Source organism: Eleutherodactylus coqui, chromosome 6 (assembly GCF_035609145.1).
Source record: "Eleutherodactylus coqui strain aEleCoq1 chromosome 6, aEleCoq1.hap1, whole genome shotgun sequence".
Lineage (NCBI taxonomy): Eukaryota > Metazoa > Chordata > Amphibia > Anura > Eleutherodactylidae > Eleutherodactylus > Eleutherodactylus coqui.
Window position 1 is genome coordinate 101,048,780 of NC_089842.1, and position 26,929 is coordinate 101,075,708.

General features: G+C 48.0%; 1 protein-coding gene across 2 annotated transcripts in view; it reads left to right on the top strand.

The window, feature by feature from the left end:
* The window catches only part of CCDC27 (coiled-coil domain containing 27), an 88,682-nt gene that overhangs the window by 26,200 nt on the left and 35,553 nt on the right, over positions 1–26,929 (top strand). The window contains exon 1 of one of the 2 annotated variants that reach the window (XM_066607288.1): positions 17,390–17,502. The exons of the other annotated variant lie outside the window; for it this stretch is intronic. The gene's annotated coding sequence lies outside the window, so the exon portion shown is untranslated. Of the gene's footprint in view, positions 1–17,389; positions 17,503–26,929 lie in introns of those variants that run through there. 2 annotated transcript variants of the gene reach the window in all.

The following is a 26,929-nucleotide window of genomic DNA, read 5'->3' on the forward strand; positions in this document are numbered from 1 at the left end:
CTCATCCCCCGGACCCCGGGAACTTGGCAATGGTTGGGCATCAGTCACGATAAACTCCTCTGGTGGGAGAGGAACCACTGCTGGCCATACTGGGCAGGGGCCCGAGAACAGTTCCTGGGAGTCTGCCCGCTCCTCAGAATGTCTCATTTTCATGGAGTGAGGAGGCTGGGAGGAAGGAGGAGCAGCAGCGAGAGGATTCTGAGTTGCAGCAGTGGACAGCGCAGAACTCTGGGTGGACGATAGGTTGCTGGAAGCACTTTCTGCCATCCACGACAGGACCTGCTCACACTGCTCATTTTCTAATAAGGGTCTACCGCGTGGACCCATTAAATGTGCTATGAATGTGGGGACGCCAGAAACGTGCCTCTCTCCTAATCCCGCAGCAGTCGGCTGCGATACACCTGGATCAGGAGCTCGGCCTGTGCCCACACCCGGACTAGGGCCTTCGCGTCCTCGGTCGCGCCCACGTCCTCTAGGCCTACCCCTACCCCTCAGCATGCAGTATTACCAGGAATGCAGAAACACAACAATGTAATTTAATGTGCCGCTTATTGGCCTGTGGTTGTAGGCTGAGTTCGCTTACGGAACGCCAGGAAATAATTTTGCGCAAGCCTGTTGTAACACTTAGCTGGCTGCGTATTTATTTGGAGAACTACTACCCCCAGCAGACACAGACCCAGAACACTGAGCACAGTGACAGGCAGGCCAAATAGTTTTTTTTCAAATATTTTTTTAAAAAGGACCACTGCGTATATTCAATCTATATATGTCTTCTGGCCCTGCCTACACAATTCTGTCCCTGTAGTATTACTACAGGGCGCAATGCTCTGCACGGCCGATATACCAAAAAAAAAAAAAAGTGCAATACTGCTAAAAGCAGCCTCCACACTACTGCACACTGTTAGATGTGGCCCTAAGAAGGACCGTTGGGGTTCTTGAAGCCTACACTAACTCCTAACGCTCTCCCTACAGCAGCTCCAACACTATAGCACTGTCCCTCAGCTATCTCACAACGCATCTGAGGCGAGCCGCGGGAGGGGCCGATTTTTATCCTCGGGTGACACCTGATCTCCCCAGCCACTCACTGCAGGGGGGTGGTATAGGGCTTGAACAAGGCAGGGGGAAGTTGTAATGCCTTCCCTGTCTTTCAATTGGACAGAAAAGCGTGCTAACGTCTCAGAGAGGAAAGTGAAAGTAACCCGAACATCGCGTGGTACTCGTTACGAGTAACGAGCATCTCGAACACGCTAATACTCGAACGAGTATCAAGCTCGGACGAGTACGTTCGCTCATCTCTAGTGATCGCGTAAAAAATGAGGTGTCCTATCTTTGTGCATAATACACTTTGTGCGTAAGAGAGGCTAATTAATTCACAAGAGCAGTAGTCTATAAATTGTATATTAAGCCCTTCACAGTCTAGACTAGATTCTAAAATAATATTTATTAGGCCGCCTGCAGACGGCCGGGTCGGATCCGGCTGCAAGAATTTTCGCAGCGGGACCCGAGCATCTGCAGAGAGCAGCGCGTCAGTTACCTGCTCCCGCGGCCTCGGGTCTTTCATGTGCCAGCTGCCGGGCAGCCAGCGGCCAGGGAGTGACGTTTGTAGTCTGTAGCATCATACTATCTGGTTTTAGCCTGGGGTCACCCACACATTGGCTAACAAAAAGCCGACGTGGATAGGCACAGTTTTAACTCTTTCCAATTCAGTTTTGGACCTTGTCCAACATTGAGATTTCCGTGCATGACTCCCATCTCAGGCGAGGTCCGACACGTTTCTAACAAGATGCAGAAGAGAGGTCTGACATCTGAGTTCTCTTCTGCATATGTATATTACAGTATGCAGAGGAGAGCTCGGATATCCAACCTGTCGTCTTTATATGTGTATTACAGAATGCAGGAGAGAGGCCCCAAGTCGCAATTGCATTGAGCAAAAAAGCTCAGCATGTTCTACTTTCCTGTGTATTTGGGCAGGCAAAGAACACATTTGACCGTCATTAAAGAATTTCGCCATTTCAATTGATGGTAGCATTGGTGTATATTTTTCTATGCACTAAAAGGACAATAAAAACGCAGTTGCGCTCGCAAATACGGAACTTTCATTCTGCAGCAACGCAGCACAAAAACAGGCACAAATACACTTATGCCCAAAGGGTAGTGGTATCAGAAGGGTATGGCTCCAGTAGCACTAAGTGACCACAATTGTTGGTCAAGCTGGAGGGCATTGTAATGGGATCTACCCCAAGGTAGGAGAGGAACTGTGCCTTAGGCAGCTGCCGCTCCTGCCCACCCTTCTTTCTATTCTAAAGAACGAAGTAGGCGACCCTTCTCTCAGCCCTGAACAAGTATTTAGTTAAGACTATAGATGAGCGTCTATACTCGCTAAAGGCAATTGCTCGAGCGAGCATTGCCTTTAGTGATTATCTCCCCCACTCGAGACTGCAGGTTCGGGTGCCGGCAGCGGGCACGGAGCTGCGGGGGAGAGCGGGGCGGAACGGAGGGGAGATCTCTCTCCCTCCCTCTCTTCCCCCTGCTCCCTCCTGCTGACAGCCGCTACTCACCGCTCCCCTGCGCCGGCATCCGAACCTTCAGTCTCGAGCGGGGAGATACTCGCTAAAGGCAATGCTCACTCAAGCAATTGCCTTTAGCGAGTATACTCGCTCATCTCTAGTTAAGACCCATGATACTAAAAATATTGTTTGTATTGCTAATAGTGGAAATGGTTTGATATATTTACAATACACAGAATTCTGCCTAGATAATAACAGTGAAACCACCTTCAGCATGTTATTACACCGGATATTTAATGGTTCCTATGGAATATCATGTGCAGACGGCCCAGATTCTTTTAGCTTTGTATTGCCATAGAACAGTTCCTGCGTGCAAGTGAAGTATTAAACCAGAACATGAGGGGCTACATTGGGAGAAGCTGACTAGGATGTTGGTGATACCAGATGTCACGACTTGTCAGTCATGTTGGAGGATGAGGTGATGTCATGGCATCAGCCCCGGCCCCCATGATCCTCATGCTGCACATGCTCAGATTCATTTCAATGCTGGATGCGAATGGGGACACTTTTCTATCAGTGTGGATTGACTGGCCAGCTGGGAGGCATGTATCCCAACCCAGTAGTCGGCTTTAGGCCGGCTGCACACAAACGGATTTGCATTGCGGAATCCACGGTTACCATCCGCACTGTGGATCAGCATCAAATACCGTTCATCACATGCTATGTAAAAACGCTTCTTCCGGGACACTCGTGGAAAGCAATAGCAATTTCCGTGAGCGGAGGAAATAAAAACGCAGTATGTTCTATTTTAGTGCGTATTCCACAAGGACAGCTTCCATTGAAATTAATGGAAGCAGTCCAACCCGCGGCCCATCTGCAATTGAGATTCCGGATAGGTCTCTGGTACCCATGTCATCGCCTAGACATGGCAGGGGAAAAAGAAACATTTTTTAAAAAATTGTACTACGCTGAATTCCGTTACCGGCTCCCCCATGCGGTGCCGGCTTTAGTTTGTACACATTTGTTCTGGCTCCTCATCACAGAGGACACCAGTCATACTCTCAGACTAAAGGTGTTTCTGGTGAAGTCGGTGGCTTATGGTCCAGCCAGGTGTATTAGTTCAGATAAGTCTGTCTGGTGATCTATTTTATTTGGGTGTTATTATATCTTACCTCCTGTATATTTGTTCTTTAATTACCTGTGTAACATCTACATTTTGCCACATTTTCTGCCACCAACTAGGAAGAGTTGGAGGTTGTCCCAAATTCCTGATGTGGGGTTACCCTCATCAGGGCGAGTGCTCTGCTTTCAGGTATGGTCTCCTCGCATCAGTAAAGTTTGGGTCTGTTCCCCTATTTCCCCACTTTTATGTGTTTATCCATGGGTATCTTAGTCCTTTAACCCCTTAATGACATGGCCTATTTTGACGTTGAGGACCAAAGATTTTTGATATTTTTTCATCTCCATTTTTCAAAAGCCATAACTTTTTTATTTTTCCGTTAACGCGGCCGTATAAGGGCTTGTTTTTTGTGTGGCGAACTGTAGTTTTTATTGGTACCACTTTTGGTTATATAGACTACATTGTAAAACTTTTATTCTTTTTTTTTTTTTTTATGATCATATGGAGAGAAAACGCATCAATTCTGCCATAGGTTTTTTGTTGTTTTTTTTAAAGCGTTAATTATTAGAGATGAGCGAACACCAAAATGTTCGGGTGTTCGTTATTCGGAACGAACTTCCCGTGATGCTCGAGGGTTCGTTTCGAACAACGAACCCCATTGAAGTCAATGGGCGACCAGAACATTTTTGTATTTCGCCGATGCTCGCTAAGGTTTTCATGTGTGAAAATCTGGGCAATTCAGGAAAGTGATGGGAATGACACAGTGACGGATAGGGCAGGCGAGGGGCTACATGTTGGGCTGCATCTCAAGTTCACAGGTCCCACTATTAAGCCACAATAGCGGCAAGAGTGGGCCCCCCCCCCAACAACTTTTACTTCTGAAAAGCCCTCATTAGCATGGCATACCTTTGCTAAGCACCACACTACCTCCAACAAAGCACAATCACCGCCTGCATGACACTCCACTGCCACTTCTCCTGAGTTACATGCTGCCCAACCGCACCCCCTCCCCCCCACAGCGCACACCAAACTGTCCCTGCGCAGCCTTCAGCTGCCCTCATGCCACACCACCCTCATGTCTATTTAGAAGTGCGTCTGCCACGACGAGGGACCGCAGGCACACACTGCAGTGGGTTGGCACGGCTAGGTAGCGACCCTCTTTAATAGGGGCGGGGCGATAGCCCACAATGCTGTACAAAAGCAATGAGAAATACAATCCTGTGCCACCGCCATCAGGAGCTGCACACGTGGGCATAGCAATGGGGAACCTATGTGCCACACACTATTCATTCTGTCAAGGTGTCTGCATGCCCCAGTCAGACTGGTTATATGCACCTTAACAGTAACCGCGTTGGTGGTAATGTGGTGGTGACTGCGGACCTAGTACCACGGTTGTATTTTGTTGGTTTTCGGAATGTGGCCAGGATTAAGTGGGCCGTGGCGGGGGGATGGTGGGGGGGCTCTCTTGTAGTGTCGGTAAAGGTGAAATTCTTGGACTGCCACCAGACGAACCAATGCAAAGGCATTTGCCAACAATGTTTTCCCTGTTGGAGGAGGAGGGGGATATTTTTGAGGCACTACGTGTCCTCTCCACGTGTCCGTTCCATGTAAGCAATAGTAGCACTCAAGACAGGCCCCAGTAACAATTCTGAAGCAGCAGTATAGCGGGAGCGCAGTCTTCGTTCCATGTAAGCAATAGTAGCACTCAAGACAGGCCCCAGTAACAATTCTGAAGCAGCAGTATAGCGGGAGCGCAGTCTTCGTTCCATGTAAGCAATAGTAGCACTCAAGACAGGCCCCAGTAACAATTCTGAAGCAGCAGTATAGCGGGAGCGCAGTCTTCGTTCCATGTAAGCAATAGTAGCACTCAAGACAGGCCCCAGTAACAATTCTGAAGCAGCAGTATAGCGGGAGCGCAGTCTTCGTTCCATGTAAGCAATAGTAGCACTCAAGACAGGCCCCAGTAACAATTCTGAAGCAGCAGTATAGCGGGAGCGCAGTCTTCGTTCCATGTAAGCAATAGTAGCACTCAAGACAGGCCCCAGTAACAATTCTGAAGCAGCAGTATAGCGGGAGCGCAGTCTTAGTTCCATTTCAGTAGCCTTAGTATAGCCAAGGCACAAGTGACATTTATGTAGCTAAAGTGTAGGCCAACCCCACACACCTTTCTGTACCATGAGTGCAGGCGAAGAACATAGAAATTACTATGATTACACTGTAGGTGAGGGCCCCAAAAAATTGGTGTACCAACAGTACTAATGTACCTCAGTAAAAATTGGCCATGCCCAACCAAGATGGCAGGTGAATCGCTTTGGTTAATGTGGCTTAAGTGGTAACTAGGCCTGGAGGCAGCCCAGTGTAACGAAAAATTGGTTCAAGTTAAAGTTCCAACGCTTTTAAGCTAATTGAAACTTATAAAAATTGTTCTGAAAAATTATTTGAGTGAGCCTTGTGGCCCTAAGAAAAATTGCCCGTTCAGCGTGATTACGTGAGGTTTCAGGAGGAGGAGCAGGAGGAGGAGGAGGAGGAATATTAGACACAGATTGATGAAGCAGAAATGTCCCCGTTTTGGATGGTGAGAGAGAACGTAGCTTCCATCCGCGGGTGCAGCCTACGTATTGCTTAGGTATCGCTGCTGTCCGCTGGTGGAGAACAGAAGTCTGGGGAAATCCAGCCTTTGTTCATCTTGATGAGTGTTAGCCTGTCGGCACTGTCGGTTGACAAGCGGCTACGCTTATCTGTGATGATTCCCCCAGCCGCACTAAACACCCTTTCCGACAAGACGCTAGCCGCAGGACAAGCAAGCACCTCAAGGGCATACAGGGCTAGTTCAGGCCACGTGTCCAGCTTCGACACCCAGTAGTTGTAGGGGGCAGAGGCGTCACCAAGGATGGTCGTGCGATCCACTACGTACTCCCTCACCATCCTTTTGCAGTGCTCCCGCCGACTCAGCCGTGACTGGGGAGCGGTGACACAGTCTTGCTGGGGAGCCATAAAGCTGGCCAGGCCCTTAAAGACTGTTGCACTGCCTGGGATGTACATGCTGCTCGATCTACGCACATCCCCTGCAACATGGCCCTCGGAACTGCGCCTTCTGCCACTAGCGCTGTCGGCTGGGAATTTTACCATCAGCTTGTCCGCAAGGGTCCTGTGGTATAGCAACACTCTCGAACCCCTTTCCTCTTCGGGAATCAGAGTGGGCAGGTTCTCCTTATACCGTGGATCGAGCAGTGTGTACACCCAGTAATCCGTCGTGGCCAGAATGCGTGCAACGCGAGGGTCACGAGAAAGGCATCCTAACATGAAGTCAGCCATGTGTGCCAGGGTACCAGTACGCAACACATGGCTGTCCTCACTAGGAAGATCACTTTCAGGATCCTCCTCCTCCTCCTCCTCCTCAGGCCATACACGCTGAAAGGATGACAGGCAATCAGCCGGTGTACCGTCAGCAGCGGGCCAAGCTGTCTCTTCCCCCTCCTCCTCATCCTCCTCATGCTCCTCCTCCTCCTCCTGTACGCGCTGAGAAATAGACAGGAGGGTGCCCTGACTATCCAGCGGCATACTGTCTTCCCCCGCCCCCGTTTCCGAGCGCAAAGCAGCTGCCTTTATGGTTTGCAGGGAATGTCTCAAGATGCATAGCAGAGGAATGGTGACGCTAATGATTGTAGCATCGCCGCTCACCACCTGGGTAGACTCCTCAAAATTACCAAGGACATGGCAGATGTCTGCCAACCAGGCCCACTCTTCTGAAAGGAATTGAGGAGGCTGACTCCCACTGCGCCGCCCATGTTGGAGTTGGTATTCGACTATAGCTCTACGTTGTTCATAGAGCCTGGCCAACATGTGGAGCGTAGAGTTCCACCGTGTGGGCACGTCGCACAGCAGTCGGTGCACTGGCAGCTTAAAGTGATGTTGCAGGGTGCGCAGGGTGGCAGCGTCCGTGTGGGACTTGCGGAAATGTGCGCAGAGCCGGCGCGCCTTTACGAGCAGGTCTGACAAGCGTGGGTAGCTTTTCAGAAACCGCTGAACCACCAAATTAAAGACGTGGGCCAGGCATGGCACGTGCGTGAGGCTGCCGAGCTGCAGAGCCGCCACCAGGTTACGGCCGTTGTCACACACGACCATGCCCGGTTGGAGGCTCAGCGGCGCAAGCCAGCGGTCGGTCTGCTGTGTCAGACCCTGCAGCAGTTCGTGGGCCGTGTGCCTCTTATCGCCTAAGCTGAGTAGTTTCAGCACGGCCTGCTGACGCTTGCCCACCGCTGTGCTGCCACACCGCGCGACACCGACTGCTGGCGACATGCTGCTGCTAACACATCTTGATTGCGAGACAGAGGAGGAGGAGGAGGAGGAGGAGGGTGCTTTAGTGGAGGAAGCATACACCTCCGCAGATACCACCACCGAGCTGGGGCCCGCAATTCTGGGGGTGGGTAGGACGTGAGCGGTCCCAGGCTCTGACTCTGTCCCAGCCTCCACTAAATTCACCCAATGTGCCGTCAGGGAGATGTAGTGGCCCTGCCCGCCTGTGCTTGTCCACGTGTCCGTAGTTAAGTGGACCGTGGCAGTAACCGCGTTGGTGAAGGCGCGTACAATGTTGCGGGAGACGTGGTCGTGCAGGGCTGGGACGGCACATCGGGAAAAGTAGTGGCGACTGGGAACTGAGTAGCGCGGGGCCGCCGCCTCCATGATACTTTTGAAGGACTCCGTTTCCACAACCCTATACGGCAGCATCTCAAGGCTGATGAATTTTGCGATGCGGACGGTTAACGTTTGAGCGTGCGGGTGCGTGGCGGCATACTTGCGCTTGCGCTACAACAGTTGCGCTAGCGACGGCTGGACTGTGCGGTGCGAGACATTGGTGGATGGGGCCGAGGACAGCGGAGGTGAGGGTGTGGGTGCAGGCCAGGAGACGGTCGTGCCTGTGTCCTGAGAGGGGGGTTGCATCTCAGTGGCAGGTTGGGGCACAGGGGGAGAGGCAGGGGTGCAAACCGGAGGCGGTGAACGGCCTTCGTCCCACCTTGTGGGGTGCTTGGCCATCATATGCCTGCGCATGGTGGTGGTGGTGAGGCTGTTGGTGTTGGCTCCCCGGCTGAGCTTTGCGCAACAAAGGTTGCACACCACTGTTCGTCGGTCGTCAGGCGTCTCTGTGAAAAACTGCCAGACCTTAGAGCACCTCGGCCTCTGCAGGGTGGCATGGCGCGAGGGGGCGCTTTGGGAAACACTTGGTGGATTATTCGGTCTGGCCCTGCCTCTACCCCTGGCCCTGGCCACCGCACTGCCTCTTGCAACCTGGCCTGCTGATGCCCTTGACTCCCCCTCTGAAGACCTGTCCTCCTGAGTAAGCGTTGCACACCAGGTGGGGTCAGTCACCTCATCGTCCTGCTGCTCTTCCTCCGAATCCTCTGTGCGCTGCTCCCTCGGACTTACTGCCCTTACTACTACCTCACTGCAAGACAACTGTGTATGATCGTCATCGTCCTCCTCACCCACAGAAAGTTGTTGAGACAGTTGGCGGAAGTCCCCAGCCTCATCCCCCGGACCCCGGGAACTTTCGAATGGTTGGGCATCAGTGACTATAAACTCCTCTGGTGGGAGAGGAACCGCTGCTGCCCAATCTGAGCAGGGGCCCGAGAACAGTTCCTGGGAGTGTTCCCGCTCCTGAGCAGGTGTCATTGTAGTGGAGTGAGGAGGCTGGGAGGAAGGAGGAGCAGCAGACAGAGGATTCGGATTTGCAGCAGTGGACGGCGCAGAACTGCGTGTTGACGATAGGTTGCTCGAAGCACTTTCTGCCATCCAGGACAGGACCTGCTCACACTGCTCATTTTCTAATAACCGTCTCCCGCGTGGACCCATTAATTGGGCGATGAATGTGGGGACGCCAGAAACGTGCCTCTCTCCTAATCGCGCAGCAGTCGGCTGCGACACACCGGGATCAGGAGCTCGGGCTGTGCCCACACCCTGACTTGGCCCTCCGCGTCCTCGGCCGCGTCCACGTCCTCTAGGCCTACCCCTACCCCTCAGCATGCTGTATTACCAGTGATTTGATTTAACAGGCAGGAAATAAATTGGCGCAAGACTGCAGGCCAAATATAATTTTTGCCCTTTTGGGAAAACGAAAGGCCCCACTGCCTCTAGTGAATGAATAATCTAAGTTTAATAACTGTGCTGTGTCCCTGCTTATGTGTCACAGAACGTGAGGGTAGCAGAGTTATTATAACTCTGGCAGAGCAGGTATTTTTTTTCCCAATTAAGGAAAGCAAATGGCGAAGCCAGCAGTAAAGCGTAGCTGGGTGCGTATGATTTAGCAATGTTTTTCACGCAGCTCACACGTGTCCACAGGCGTTAGGACGGACAGAGGCTGGACAAATAGATTTGTTTTCAGTTTTTTCCCACAAACAGGCAGCACTGCGTATATTCAATGAACATGAGAAGTTTAATAACTGTGCTGTGTCCCTGCTTATGTGTCACAGAACGTGAGGGTAGCAGAGTTATTATAACTCTGGCAGAGCAGGTATTTTTTTTCCCAATTAAGGAAAGCAAATGGCGAAGCCAGCAGTAAAGCGTAGCTGGGTGCGTATGATTTAGCAATGTTTTTCACGCAGCTCACACGTGTCCACAGGCGTAAGGACAGACAGAGGCTGGACAAATAGATTTGTTTTCAGTTTTTTCCCACCAAAAGGCAGCACTGCGTATATTCAATGAACATGAGAAGTTTAATAACTGTGCTGTGTCCCTGCTTATGTGTCACAGAACGTGAGGGTAGCAGAGTTATTATAACTCTGGCAGAGCAGGTATTTTTTTTCCCAATTAAGGAAAGCAAATGGCGAAGCCAGCAGTAAAGCGTAGCTGGGTGCGTATGATTTAGCAATGTTTTTCACGCAGCTCACACGTGTCCACAGGCGTTAGGACGGACACAGGCTGGACAAATAGATTTGTTTTCAGTTTTTTCCCACCAACAGGCAGCACTGCGTATATTCTATGAATAATAACTGTGTTGTGGCCCTGCCTATACAATTCTTTCCCTGCAGTATCAATGGAGGGTGGAATGCTCTGCAGAGGCGATTTTGAGAAGCCCAAAAAAAATGCAGCACAGCTAACAGCAGCCTGGACAGTACTGCACACGGATAAATATGGCCCTAGAAAGGACCGTTGAGGTTCTTGAAGGCTACACTCACTCCTAACACTCTCCCTGCCTATGCAGCACTTCTGTCCCTAATGCCAGGTGCAACGGTCTGCAGAGGCGATTTTGAGAAGAAAAAAAATGCCACTGCTAACAGCAGCCAACACACAGCTATCAGTGGCCCTAATAAGGACCTTTGGGGGGTCTTGAAGCCTACACTAACTACCAATTCTTTCCCTACAGCAGCTCCGGTATAAACAGCACTGTCCCTCATCTAACTCACACCGCATCTGAGGCGAGCCGCGGGAGGGGCCGACTTTTATATTAGGCGAACACCTGATCTCGCCAGCCACTCACAGCAGGGGGGTGGTATAGGGCTTAAACGTTGCAGGGGGAAGTTGTAATGCCTTCCCTGTCTTTCAATTGGCCAGAAAAGCGCGCTAACGTCTCAGGGAAGGAAGTGAAAGTAACCAGAACACCGCATGGTGTTCGTTACGAATAACGAACATCCCGAACACCCTAATATTCGCACGAATATCAAGCTCGGACGAACGCGTTCGCTCATCTCTATTAATTATGCAGCATAAATGACACACTACATTTTTTTTTTTGCGGGTCAGTACGGTTACAACAATACCAAAATTCTTATATTTCTGTTTAGGTTTTTCCACAATGAAAACCTTTTTTTGGAAATTATTGTTTTTTTCTAAAATCACTGCATTTAAAGTCCAATAATTTTTTTTATTTTTCCATGCACGGAGCTCTCTGAGGGCTTATTTTTTGCGAGACAAGCTGTAGTTTTTATTGGTACCATTTTTGGGTACACACTTTTTTAATCACTTTTAGGGCTATTTCAGACGACCGTATATCGGCTTGGTTTTCACGCCGAGCCGATATATGGTGTCCTTGTCTGCAGGAGGAGGATAGAAGAACCAGGAGCAGGAACTCAGCTCCCACCCCCTCTCCACTATTTGCAATAGGAGAGGGCGAGATGGGGCGGAGCTCCGCCCTTCCCATTGCAAATAGGGGCGGGAGCTCAGTTCCTGCTCCTGGCTCTTCCATCCTCCTCCCCCTGCAGACAAGGACACCGTATATCGGCTCGGCGTGAAAACCGGTCGTCTGAAATAGCCCTTATTGCGTTTTTTGGGAGGCAAAATGCTAAAAATTTGCATTTTTGCCACAGTGTTTTAGGATTCTTTTTGCCATCCAGGATAAAAAGCGTGTTCAATTTATTGTAAATGTCGTTACGGATGCATTGATACCAAATATGTGGGATTTTTAATTTTTCTTTTATGCTAATATGAGAAAAAGCATAAAAAGTTTTTTTATCTTTTTTTACATTTTTATTTTTGGACTTTAGTTTGCTCTTATTTTTACACTATCTATGTCCCTCTTGGGGACTTTTACTACAGCACTAATGATCGCTGCGATAAGGCATGGCAGGACTTCTCCCCTGCCATACCTTATAGCTTATTACAGCGATCTTAGGCAATGGCAATACAGGATGCCGGAATCTGGTGTCCTGTTGCCATAGCAACCAGCCGGGCTCTCGCGATGTTATCGCGAGAGCCGGCTGGAGTCACAGAGGGAGTGCGCTCCCTCTGTGAACCCTTTCTCTGCCGCGATCTACTTAGATCGCAGCAGGAAAGGGGTTAACAGCGGGGGGGGGCGCACCTACTACCATAGTGACAGCCGGCTCCCACTGCGGGATAGCTCGAGATCTGCTATGATCTCGCGCTATCCCTATGACGTAAGGGTACGTTATTGCGGGAAGTACCCCACTCCCATGACGTACACTTACGTCATGGAGAGGGTAGGGGTTAAGGACATATTTACGTTCAGCTCGAACATAACAGCAGGGCTATGCAAATAAATGAAGCCTAGCCGACATTATGGCTAATGTAATATTTCCATATTTCCTAAATTGCCTGTCATCATTTAGTTGCTTCCACAAGGCAGCTGTCAGGGTGTGCTGCTTGGATCTGTAGTACTAAGGGTGCATTCCCACGAACGTATATCGGCTCGGTTTTCACGCCGAGCCGATATACATTGTCCTCGTGTGCAGGGAGGGGGGGGGAGGATGGAAGAGCCAGGAGCAGGAACTGAGCTCCCGCCCCCTCTCTGCCTCCTCTCCGCCCCTCTGCACTATTTGCAACGGGGAGAGGTGGGGCGGGGGCGGGGCTATGTTCTGAGAATTAGCCCCGCCCCTGCCCCGCCTCTCCCCATTGCAAATAGTGCAGAGGGGTGCAGAGGAGGCAGAGAGGGGGCGGGAGCCCAGTTCCAGCTCCTGGCTCCTCCATCCTCGCCCCCTGCACATGAGGACAACGTATATTGGCTCAGCGTGAAAACCGAGCCAATATATGTTCGTGGGAATGCACCCTTAAGGTTCCTAGCAGCACATCTCATAGGTAGGGGTTTATTGAGCTGGCTGGGTGTGGTATTCTCCAGCAGCCAATCCCCTTTAGTCTGCAGCATATATAAAAGCCAGCATCTCTCAGTAGTTGAGGCTGATCTTGTACTGTTTGGATGTATCTGGCTTGTTTCCTCTCAGATTTGTGTTTGCCTGTAGGTCTGTCGTGTCTCTCTGCTTCCCTAAAGATGGTTTGGACACCTGTCTTCCTAGTCTGCAGCATCATATGCAGACTCCCTTTTCCCTTCCCCTGACAGGTGTGGCCTACAAACGTCTTATGTCTTGCTCCATGTGTCACTTGGTGGATCCCTGACACAGTTCCCTATGTCAGCTTGGTAGCTGACTGTCTATCATGCCTGTATGAGGACACATAGACTTGCTGTGAGTTTCATCTCTGTGCATGTGAGCTCTGGGTAGAGTCTGTGTGGTTTGTGCTATATGTTGGAGTTCGTGCCGGTAGTTCTGTTCTGTCCTGTTGCAGCTTGCTCTGTGGACTGTCTTCTGTCCTGTTGCCGCTGGACTCCCGGTTAGTGTAGGGACTAGCGGTATAGCCAGGAGCCGTAAGGTGGCCCGCTAGCTTCCACGTTTTGATCAAAATGTCAACTAATACCTGGTATTTATATATAGCTTATCACCTGTTAATAGTGGTTGCATTTTGCCTGCTGTATGCTGCGTTTTCTGGCTCTGTGTATCCTGTTGTTCTGTCCCTGTCATGTGGCATTTGTATCTTTCCTGTTTTGGTGCGTGGTTCCTAGGAGCAGCTAGGGCCCAGATCCGAAAACCACTGGGCTGCTTTTTATCGAGGCGATGTCCCCGCTCAGGTAGGGCCATGTCATCCTCCCTGTAGCACAAGGCCAGTTGTCTGAAAACCATGTGCATCCGTCTCTTTGGTCACGATTATGTGGGCCCTGTGCTTAGTTTCCCCTCACGATCGTAACAGCAGCTATAAGCCAACATATGAGGAAAGTTTAGAATTTTCAGCAGATCAGAGTAAATTCCAGTAGGAGTTTCCTTTTTAACATTAAATTTCAGTTCCCAAAAATATATTCTGCATTTGAAAAGTCATGTGAAAAGTTAGGTACGCTTTAAAACTATATATTTACTTGCTTACATAGTATATAAGATTATGGAAGAATATAAATCTACGCAGTAGATCTGAACTTTTCTTGCAGGAAACAATCACAGATAATGGCCATTGCTTACTGACTGAGGAGTGCATATAGATGCATACTCCTCTCACCATGCAGGTAGCTGACTACCAAATGGAGGAGCCAATAACACCTGTGCAGGGCACCGATGAGACACCCACTCACACTGCCTCCTGATAATGAGGGGGGTGGATGCTTGGCGTATACTCCCACACATAGTGGATACAGGGTGCCAGACCATTCTGATATATGTAGTCCACTATGCAGACCAGCAACCTATTAATGACGCCATGATAATTCGGCGGGTTGCCCTGCATATCCATCAGTGAACCACATTGGTACTGCCACCCTGGGCTCCCCCTGGAGTCTTAATGCCACACTGCATGTGAATGATAGATAATAAATGCAAGGCATTGGTTGGATGTTGGCCAAGATACATGAGCCCACTAACCACTTCACGGTTCCTTGCGTTGTAGTGGGTCCCTACACTAATATAAATGCATCACAGGAGGGGAAATATAAAAAAAATTAAATTATATATTTCCCCTTCTGTGATGCATTTCTTGCAGGAAACATTCAAAATTACTGTCCTGTAATAGCAGCAACACAGACCCGCAGCTTATCGAATTCCGTGGAGTTATGGTTAATATGCTATGGTCATTATTCTTGTCAACTGAAATCAATAGAAAAGTAGTCCCAATCGAATATGTTATTATAACATATTGGAAAGTCACAGGTGGCTGAAGATGCAGTGCAGCCGCCTCATGCAAAAATTAAAAAAGGCATAAGAGTGCCACCTGCTGGTCAGAAGTTGCATGCAACTGCTCTGAATTTTCACAAACTGTTTGCACTGGGGTGGAGAAAAATCGAGAGTACTCTATTGTTGATACCTTTTAATAGCTAATTGAAAAGATGAGAAGTTTTCCCGACTACTTGGGTCTCTTCATCAGGCATGATTGACCACAATCGATGGGACATTGGAATAGTTTTATTTACCTCACTATGGCACTAATGCATATCATTCTCTGCATAAATATGGAACTCTTCAGATATTAATCAAACTTTAGGACAAGTTCAAAGACAATTCCACAATATTAGAATGTTAGCATGTTTGATAATGTAATGCTTCCTCTCACCTGCTTGTTTCGTGGAGCAGCATCTCATCCGCGGATTCACACCATCGGTGCTTTCATTACTTTTGAAGTATAAGGCAGAGTTCACACACCGCAGATTTCTGCTGTGGTATTCACGCTGGTATTCCGCCGCAGTGTAAAGTACAATGTGAGTGAATGGGGCTTTAACAAACCCAGCTCACAGTGGAGAAATGTCACAGCGGAATAAAGTCGGCATTCATTCATGGTAATGCACACAGATTTTGGTACACATTTGGTCCCAGATTTTACCTGCGACGCATGCACTTAGAGCTTCTTTCTAACGATATAGGCTGTTGAGGGCAAATCTCTCATTCCCCTTCCTCCCTGCTCAGTCTGTGCAATGGGAGGGTCCGGAAGGGGCGGAGTTAAGTGCTGGTCCATCCCACCTCCTCCCATTGATGGCTATGGATAAGGGGTGGGAAGAGGGCGGGTGCTTAGCTCAGTCCATGTCCCGCCCCTTGTCTATAGCCATCAATGGGAGGAGGCGGGGCAGATCGCCGCTTAGCTCCCCCCTGCCCCCTCCCATTGCAGAGACCAAGCAGGGAGGAGAGGTAAGCCTGAAAGGGGAGAAGAAAAGAGGGAGGTAGTTTAGCAGCCATGCTGCTAAACTCCCTACGGCTGCTGCCATGGGCTCCCATAGGAGCCCATGCAGCGGCTCGACGTATTCCGGCCCAAATATAGTTCCAAAACTATGTTTTGGGCTCGACATAAGATCGCCCGGTGCTATATTGGCCGGCCGGGCGTTTTTATTAGAGTTGAGTGAATGTACTCTGCCGAGCTTGATGCTCATTCGAGTATTAGCATACTCAATGGTACTCGCTAGAAATGAGCGAGTATACTCGCTAAGGCACATTACTCGAGCGAGTAGTGCCTTAGCCGAGTATCTCCCCACTCGTCTCTAAAGATTTGGGGGACAGGTGAGTTGCGGTGGGGAGCGGGGAGGAGAGAGAGATCTCCACTTCGCTGCTCCCCGCCGGCCCCCGAATCTTTAGAGACGAGCGGGGAGATACTCGGCTAAGGCACTACTCGCTCGAGTAATGTGCCTTAGCGAGTATACTTGCTCATCTCTAGTACTTGCTATTTAAGTGAGCATCACACCGTGTTTGACCCCGCCCCAGTTTTGGCCCCTCCCCGCCGCTGACATGTCAGATTTAACCCCTCCCCACTGTGACGCTGCTTGGCTTGGCGGAGGAGAGAAAGAGAGAACACGAACACAGGAGAAAAAAAAAAGCTCTGCAACCGGCGGGTCACATACAAAATCAGTCTCTCATTGAAGACAATGGGGTTCGTTACTCTCAAATTTTATAAAAAGCTCGAATCGAATAACGAGGACCCGAGCATTTTGGTGCTCGCTCATCTCTACTTTTTACACTGCACTTGCAAATTTTTGAAAAGGGGGAGGAATTCGGGATGGGGGCATGGCCACCCGCAGTCTGTCCATCTAATATAGGTAACACAGAAATGCCATAAATTATATCATTAATCTGCCCATAGCTGCCATAGATTTCAGTTTTTGGTGCAAGGAGGGCCCACGATGCGCCAAATGTATTCAGAGTCTAGCTCCTATGGATGTTCATATGGATAGGGCTTGTCTTGATTAAAAATCAGGAAACAGATGGGGAAAAGTAAGATCTGCTGTACTGATTACCAGTTACACTCCAGGCCTTGGATGGTTTTTAGAATGGAAATACACAAAGAGTAGTTGCAGTATATTAGCACATATATCTATTCTGTATAAGGGTGATTATTATATGTATTAGCTTTTTCTATCTGTTTCCCATTGTGTTGTTGCCATTGATAAACAAGGCGCAGTGTTCTGCACTCAGTGCTTGGGTCCCCACCAGCAAACAATCATTCTCCTAGCAACCAAGAGCACAGACCAATCCCTGGCATTCCTCAATGAAAGAATGTAAGTTGTATTGTGGAGGTGACAAGGCAGCGGCACGTGGTCACTACTCTACACCTACTAGATCTGCCCAGGCTTCCAGCTCCAGTATTAGGGCACAGTGCTTACCTGCCGCAGATGCCTCCTGTTTCCAAGATGAGGTGAGATTTAAAGGGATTTCAAATTTCCTTATTCTGGAATTCTGAGTTTCTAAAGAGAGGTTTCCTATTCCATACCTCCATGTTTTATCCAAGGTGGAGAGAAGCTACAAGGGCCCTTTCTCTGAAAGAACCAACAAGTCCACACATTACAAGGACAGCTCTTTGATTTAAATGGGACTCGTGTAATGCTTCTTTCCTCCTGTGGTGGCGCTGTCAGAGAATTGAACACTGGCTGCTGGATACCCTCACAAATTACAGCTGATCACAGGGGATCCTGGTCACATGACACCCTTTAAGTTTTGGTTGTTGGATCCTTTTAACAAAAAGAAAAAATACAATGTGGGCTTAAAGGGGTTATCCAGGAAGCGGCTGCCAGGATACATCGGGGTCCGAATGGAAGTGCTGCTCCGACCTCTGTGTAGCGGCCGGTGCTCATAATCTCATTACAATTACAAGCTTCGGCCGCTATACAGGGGTAGGAGCAGTGCTGCGCTCCGACTCTAGCATATCCCGACAGCCGCTTCCTGGATATTCCCTTTAAGCTGCCTATAGATAGTAGATCAGTCTATTGTATTGGATAATTTAAAGGAGTTATATAGGATTAGATAAACACGGCTACTTTCCTCCAAACACATCACCATCCTTGTCCATAGCAGAGTATATATGAGAGCAGCACTCCGGGGGTTAAGTAAAAGATCAAATCTTTATTGTGCCCACACAACGTTTCAACCCTCCATCCGAGGGTCTTTATCAAGTTCTAAATAACATACACAGACTACAACATTAAATAGTTGGAGTCTGTGTATGTTATTTAGAACTTGATAAAGACCCTCAGATGGAGGGTTGAAACGTTGTGTGGGCACAATAAAGATTTGATCTTTTACTTAACCCCCGGAGTGCTGCTCTCATATATACTCTGCTGTTTAAATTGTGATCCAGGATCTCTGATGAGCGGGCACCAGCTGGTGAGGATTGTCTTCCCTGTATATCTAAAGGTGAAGTGTGTGCTGTGATCGGTGTTGCTATATCCTTGTCCATAGGGTTGTGTGCAGCTCAGCTCCACTGAAGTGAACGAGAACTGAGCTGTAACACTAGCTACAGCCCACGGACAAGGGTGGTGCTGTGATGGGAAGAAAGCAGCCATGTTTTTCTAACCCTGGACAACCCCATCTAACAGCTTTGGACCGCTATTACACAGCAGCGCTTTTGTCTGCATATACAAACGCCCCCAAAATTCACTTTGAGAAACACATGCATTTTTTTTTTTAAATGCATGTTTTGTATTTTTAATCAATACTAATTTCCTTATTCTCAGTGATGTAAAATGCTAAACGTTCCATGTGTTTTTCAAAGTGCCTTTCTGGTGTGTTTGTAAATACAGACAACAATGATGCTGTGTAATAGCGGCCTGCATTCACCCGGCGAGAAAATCGTGCAAGTTTTGTGCATTTTGGACACCTGAAAAAGATCAACAACCCAAAAGTGGTGACCGATCCATGAGGTATCAGAAAAGTGTGTATATCTTTATTCTTCCATAAGACAAACTGCAACATTGTACAAGTCTATGAGAACGTGCTCACCTGGGGCTCTGAAGATTTTCAAGCACAGTGCAGATTTCAAGGGCGAGCACCGCAGCATCCACGGAGCGGGTGAGTATAAAAAAATACATCATCCGGCTCCCGTGTCCCCTGCCCCAACAACATAACTCTGCTTATGGTGCTTTAGGCAGGAGACTGATTCCATTAAAAATGTCTAGCTGTACTAGTAATTCTCCATATTAGGCCGGTTTCACATCTGCATTGGAACCTGCGGTGATGTTAAAATCACCTACGATGAGGGTTGGAATTTGTATTGAATACATATGTACCGGCATTGTGCGTATTCACTGTGTATTTATGCAGTCCCATTGACTTTAATGGGCCATTTTAGTCCGTAATGTGGACCAAAATAGGATATGCTGCAATTTTTTTTTCCCCAAGTGCCCAGATACATGAGTGAAAAGCGTAGTTCTGAATACCCCAATGCAAATCAATGGGGATTCAGCACTCCGTATTACGCATACAGTGCTTTTTCTTCTGGCTAAAAGTTGGGCAGCTTAGCGGAAAGCGAACTGATCCCATTCTAGTCAATGGCGTCCGTTCTGCGCTGTTCAGCTCAGTCCTAAGACTGAGCCATTTGGCCGCGGGCGTTCTCCTTTCCTGCTCCTTGAAAGGAACAGGAACCGGAACCCCCGATGCAGATGTGAAACCACCAAGGGCGTGATTTCGCCGGCGGTAAACCGCCGACGAATCACACCCTCTGAAGCTTTCCATAGCACTGCTATGGAAAGTGCTAGCACACTGTCCATGAGCGGAGAATCATTGCGATTCCCCGCTCGCGACAGGGAAATCGCAGCATGCTGCGAATTGCCCCGATTCTCCACGGTCAGCCTATCTATCAGACAACTTCATATCGAGAAAATCAACATCTGTCAGTTACAAAAGGCCACATTGCTAGACTCTGCATGCATGATGAGCTGATATATAACATCATCCTAGGTTTCTGGGTGTTATGAAGACAAACTACCAAGCAGTGACCTCGTGCTTATGTTGTACTGCTAATTGTGTATAATAATGACCACTGCCAAACCAATTTTTGAGATGTCCACTTTTCAGAGGGCCTGTGCAAACCCTTTTGTGAGATACCATATTCTCCCATAGAGGTAATATGTTTAGCTAGGAATGACTCCTTACAGGGCTATTCCCATTTCTGAATATGCCATAAATTTCCAATAGATGTTGGTGCAATTTCTGAGACCGCTATCTATCGGTATTTGTAGAAGGAGAGACTCATCCTGCCTCACTTTGTATGGATGGGTTTTACTGCCATAGAGGTGAATGGCAGCTAACTAAACAGTGTTGGACAGCAAGCTACTAATTTTCTAGTAGTTTGTAGATGTAGAAGCAGCATAACTCACTATGCCATGCTGTTTATATAGCTTCCTATAGAGAGTTATGGGCATGGTGCAGCACAGTGTGCTTGGCTGTTTCTCTAAATCCAAGCCACCTCTCATGAGTCTGCATGCTGCGGCCAGTGCAGAGGTGAGAAGGGCCAGAGTCAGGGCTCACATGGGAATACCCCTTTAAGCACGCCTGCACACATAGCCTATTAGGAGAATTTCTGCAGTTATTTTTATGGCAAAAGACGTTATATCCAGTTGTTAGCTGTAAGGCTAATTTCATACAGGCAAGTGCAATATCGTGCGGTTTCCCCGCGGATTCAAGGAGTCTTTGTGTCAAAAAAGCCTCGCATCGCTTGCATAGACTTGTATGCTCGTGTGATTCTTTTGCCGGCCCCATTAAAAACATTGGGTTAGGCGTTCCAAGGGATTACCCAAGGGTAGGACATGCCACAATTTTTTCACGCATCACATCGCTCATGTGTATGACCGCATTTAAAAGAATGGGGTTCATATTTGTTTGAGATTTATGTCTTGCAATGCACAAATCTCACATGATTTTCTCGGCTGTGTGAAAGTGGCTATATGTTTATATCAAAACTGCCTTGCATCAATTCAGGGAAGTAGCGGAGTTTCTCCCATTGCTTTCAATAGGGAGACCTTGCATCTCACCACGTGCACCTAGTATGTAGTGCAATGCTGCCGCCCGCCCCACTGAAAACAATGGGCAGTGTGATGCAAGAGCATGACCAATTATAGGACGTGCCATGATTTGTTTCCCACAGCGCATTGGAGGAAAAAACGCTCATTTGTATGACCCCATTCAAAATTCGCAATTTTCTGCTGCTGGAAACCAACAGAGAATCCTCAGCGTGTGAAACCCCCGAGGCCGCTCTCACACATGGCGTTGGTAAAACGCTGGGATTTTCATCATAATGTTCTATCATAGTGAATCTGCTTAAAATCAGCAGCGGCTAAAAGTGCACCAAATGGTGCCGTATTTTTGTTGTAGAAGAGCTGCGGATTTACAGGGAAAATTTGCAAACTGTCGACATGCTGTGGATGTAAAATCCACACCAAATATTAATTCTGCGCACATTTTTGCCATATAGTGTGGATAGGAATTGTCAATATCTCCTCCACATGGTTTGTACAGTAAAAGCTGCAGATTTTCATTACGGAGGTTTCACAACATGTATAGAGCCCTGTGTAGTGCAGAGTGCTAAGCTCTTGTTCACAACCTGAAGGTTGCAAGTTCAATCCCCACCTGTTTCAGGTAGCCGGCTTGTTGAGGTTGTGACTCATCCTTCCCAGGTTGGTAAAATCAGTACCCAGCTTGGTAGGGGGTAATAAATAAATTAAGTAAAAGCATTGCAGAATAAGGCCTTAGTCAGACGGGCGTTGTTTCGCGCGATTTGCGGATCGCATGACGGATGCGCATCCGCAAATCGCGTGACCGGTGCCTGAAAATCGCCCGAAAATCTGCTCCTAGCCGCGTTTCATTAGAAACGGCCGGAGCTGTCCAGCGCATTGCATTCAATGGAGCGGCAATACAGCCCGCTCCATTGAAAGCAATGCGCTGTGGGCGAGTGTGGGATGAATTGTCGGGAAGGGCTTAAATATATAAGCCCTTCCCTGCAATTCATCCAGAAAAGTGTTAAAATAAAGAATATATATATACTTACCCCCTTCACACCCACTGCAGCCGGAGTTCCGAACGGCCGGCCTGCAGTGGGTGTGAAGGGGGTGTGAGTCAGACCTGCCCCCTGATTGGCTCAGTGCTGAGCCAATCAGGGGACAGGTCTGACTCACACCCCCTTCACACCCACTGCAGTACGGCCGCACGGAACTCCGGCTGCCGGGAGCAGGTGAGTATGTATATTTTTTATTTTAACACTTTTCTGGATGAATTGCAGGGAAGGGCTTATATATTTAAGCCCTTCCCGACAATTCATCCTGCGCTCGCCGGCAGCCCATTGCTTTCAATGGAGGCGGCTGTATTGCCGGCTCCATTGAATTCAATGGGCAAACATCGTTCTTCTCTGCCACAGCTGTTACAGCTGTGGCAGAGAAGAATGATTTGTCTTCTATATGTTCTCAATGGGGTCGGCGCTGCTGCCGCCGGCCCCATTGAGCGCATATAGAGAAGAGAACAGGAATCGCAGATCGCAGATAGGTGCGATCTGCGATTTCTGTTCTATAATTTATATGACGAGCGCATAAAAAGCGCTCATGTGTCCGATACCATTGCAAAGCAATGGTTTTATAAAATCGCCGGACGCATGCGCAAGTCGCGGCAAAAAACGCCCGTCTGACTAAGGCCTAAGTTGGCAATATACAAATAACAAGATTTTTTTAGGTTTTATTTTATTTATGCCCTGTGGGTACACAGCACTTTTCATAACTTCATCTGTTCTTCTTGTGTAATGCCAGTGAGTCATTGGGTTGCAGTAATTGCCCGTCATGGTCGTCCTGTGATGTCACTGTGCCCATTAATCAGGGTTACTTGTTAGCCCTCAGTAATGTTATGAGTTACCTTTTGTTAGCAGGCCGTTCCTCGTGCCTCTCGTTGTTTGGCGTCGGCACAGCTCCATTGACATGTTTGTTATTTGCCTCCATGGCAGCTCAATAACTTGCCTGCAGTAGCTGCTTTATTCGCCTGAAGATCTCAGACTACATTTAGCTTGGTGAGATTTCTCACTCCTTTCATCTTTTACTTTTTGACTAGATGTTAACCCTTGTGTTGCCTATGTAACATTAACCATAGGGAAGTGGAGATGCTGATGCAGCATTTGCAAACCAGTTGAGTAGCTATAGTGGGTGTAGAGGTAGCGGTAGCATCTGAGTCCTGGTGCCTTAGGGAGTCTAAAGGCACCTATGACAGATGAGCTGACCAGCATTATAAATGGGATGTGAGGGTTGGGGAAGGGCCGCAAGTGTTTTTTCATCTGCCTCTATGAGCACTGATGCTACATGGTGGAATAAAATTTGGTAAATTGCTATAAAATCACGGATGGAAATTTTCCAATGACCACAAGGTTGCTCCTACTTTTTTCTCTGTAGGAAACACCAGAAAGTACAGCATGATTTTTGTTTGGGAAGTTAAAAGAGTTTTCGGGACTAAGATATTGATGATGTATACAAAGAATAGCTCCTTAGTATCAGATCGGTTGGGGCCTGCCTCTTGGGACTTCCATCGTTGCTACTTTACTGCATACCAGACACAGTGCCATACATTTTATAGTGGCAGTGCCTAGTATAGCAGCTCAATCCCATTTACTTGAGTGTAATTGAGCTGTTGTTGGGCCATGTGACCACTGAATGTTACATCCCCTATAGCAGTGTTCCCCAACTCCAGTCCTCAAGGACCGCCAACAGGTCATGTTTTCAGGATTTCCTCAGTGTTGCACAGGTGATGTAATTATTGTCAGTGCCTCACACATTGGCACAGGCGTTCTTACCATAGGATATCCTGAAAACATGACCTGTTGGGGGTCCCTGAGGACTGGAGTTGGGGAACACTACCCTATAGGTACTGCAGTGGTTGCTATTACCAGCTTCCATCTAACCATATTCCCTGTGGAGACTATGAAAACCTAGTAGTAGAAAGCCCATCCCAAGATGGTGACTATAATCTATTATATAAATCTCCATGCTCCGGTTAAGAATTCAGTGGAATTATAGTTATAATGAAAAGGCGTTGGTTACTTTGAATACACCAAATACTTAGAGCAAACCAACATGGAGGTTCCTTTCTGTGTTGCCCCATTCGCCTACGTTTACAAACACTGGCGGAAGTTTTCAAAACCCTCTGCAGGCTTTTCTTTTATTCTTAGAACATTTAATTGAAATATTTTCCAGTAAACAACATTCCAGTGAAGTTTGTTGTACAGGGTGTGTAAGAGGGGAGAGCAGTGCCCCCACTCCCTCTTACAAATTCTAGCAGCTCATGGCCGCTTCAGAGCAAAGTCCAGTCCACTGCCACTATCAGGCACTATGTGGCATTCAAGACAAGTTATAAAATTGTTACAGGCTGCACTATTAAAATTGGCCAAAGCTCATTCAACTGTTAATAGATGCAAATAGAGCTATACTAGAAGCTTCCAGAACGTGGCTCTAACTGGCAATGTAATTAATGTAGCACTGTGGGGAAGGACCAGCAATCCTCTTGTGGCTGACTCAGAGCCTTGTGAAGTGTGTGGAGCAGCAGCAGCTTCATGTGCAGGGAGCTGCAGATTTTTAATGTAATGCAGCTCAGAGAAAAGCCCAGCAAGACAGACTTGTGAAGCAGTGGAGGTAGCTGGCTATGGTTGTAGTGCTGTCTACATGCTGGGGAACAGTGCAAGAGAGGAGAGACTGACTGCGGGCTTGATGACCAGGGCTGCCCCCAGACAGTGAGAGGGCCTGATGAACTGGGGCCAAAGAGACAGCACAAGGGCCCTTTAAACCAGAGGGTTTAAGATGTATGATATTAGGACCCTGATAACCAGGGCCTGAAGGAACGACGAGCATCACTGTGGATGCAATGGCAGAGTGTTCATCTGGATTTTCGTGGGCCAGTGAGGGACGCCCCACTCACCGAATGGACACATGGGTGAAGTTTGGACTTGTTAAACGCTGGTGTGCACACCAGTATGTTGGACATTCGTGAGTAGCAGTCTTGCTAATTGTGATTTCTGATTATGGTAAAGTGTTACTAATGAGAGATGTTTAACTTTTTATATACAGTAGTGTAATGCATAGAAAATATAGGAACTATGGTTATATTAATGATGCATGAGAAATGTTATGTTGCTGCAAGACACTAGATGTAAAAAAGAAAGAGAAATTAAATACAGTTGTTGAGACCTTGAGCTATCTAAGACTACGTGTGTCCTAGTGTAAGGAAATAGAGCGTAAGAGGTTGGCATACTAGAAGTTGGCACCAGAAGTGATGAAAACAGGCACAGCATCAGCTGCACCAGATTTACAAACCTCAGCTGGTGGCTGAGGTGATATCGTGGCTTGTCGCTGTGTCATATAAGCTGCATTAGCTTCACGACCGTGTTGAACCCTCTGTGGTGACATGTTTGCATGATAGCAACTGTTAGTTTCAACACTGGACAATGGTTGACGAAAAGATGAAGGCTGGACTGGTGTTGGTGGCATTAGCACTGGAGATGACATGATATCACGTTCAGGAGATGTGAAGGACTATGCTTCAATGTTGTTGGTCAGTATGCACCATCAGCTATGTATGTGGACATTTGTGAGATGTCATTTATTGGAGTCTCCACACAGGGGTGCAGCTGTCTGACAACCAGCTATAAACTGCCAGACTGAGTACTGCTGTATCCATAGCAACTAAAGCTGCAGGGGTTTGTGGGGGATGTAGTCTGCCCATAATCCCTCACTCAGCACACAAGGAGAATAGAGGACCTGTGATGATGGCGCTGTCATATGATCAGGGGGCGGAGCTAAGAGCCGGTAACTGACATAGGTGCTATCAGGCTCTGTATGTAACTCACACATAGTATGTATGTAACATAGTATGTAAGGCCGAATGAAGACATTGTCCATCTAGTCCAGCCTGTCTATCCTACTGTGTTGATCCAGAGGAAGGCAAAAAACCCCAAGGCCAGAAGCCAATTAGCCCTTTTGGGGGAAAAATTCCTTCCCGACTCCCTAATGGCAATCAGACTGTTCCCTGGATCAACCCCTAATAGTTCCTACCTGCCTGTATACCAGGATTGACACTTAACCTAATATTTATATCCTGTAATATCCTTCTCGAGAAAGACATCAAGTCCCCTTTTAAACTCCTCTATGGATTTTGCCATCACCACTTCCTCCGGTAGAGAGTTCCACAGTCTAACTGCTCTTACAGTAAAGAACCCCTTTCTGTGTTGGTGATGAAACCTACTTTCCTCTAATCGTAGCGGATGTCCTCTTGTTACCTTTGTGGTCCTGGGTGTAAACAGATCGCGGGAGAGATCCATGTGTTGTCCCCTCATGTACTTATACATAGTTATTTGGTCGCCTCTTAACCTTCTTTTTTCTAGAGTAAATAGTCCCAATATTGATAACCTCTCGGGGTATTCCAGTCCCGTCATTCCATGTATTAGTTTAGTCGCTCTTCTTTGAACCCCCTCAAGCACTGTGACATCTTTCCTGAGCACCGGTGTCCAGAATTGTACGCAGTATTCCATGTGAGGTCTGACGAGTGCCTTATATAATGGAAGGATAATGTTCTCGTCCTTCGCCCCTATACCTCTTTTGATGCACCCCAAGACTTTATTTGCCTTTGCAGCGGCTGACTGGCATTGGTTACTCCAGTTTAGTCTATTATCCACTAATACCCCCAGATCCTTTTCCATATCACTTTTCCCTAGTGGTACCCCATTAAGTGAGTATTGGTGACATCCGTTCCTCCTGCCCATGTGCATAGTCTTACATTTTTTCAACATTGAACTTCATTTGCCATTTTTCTGCCCAAGCCCCCATCTTATC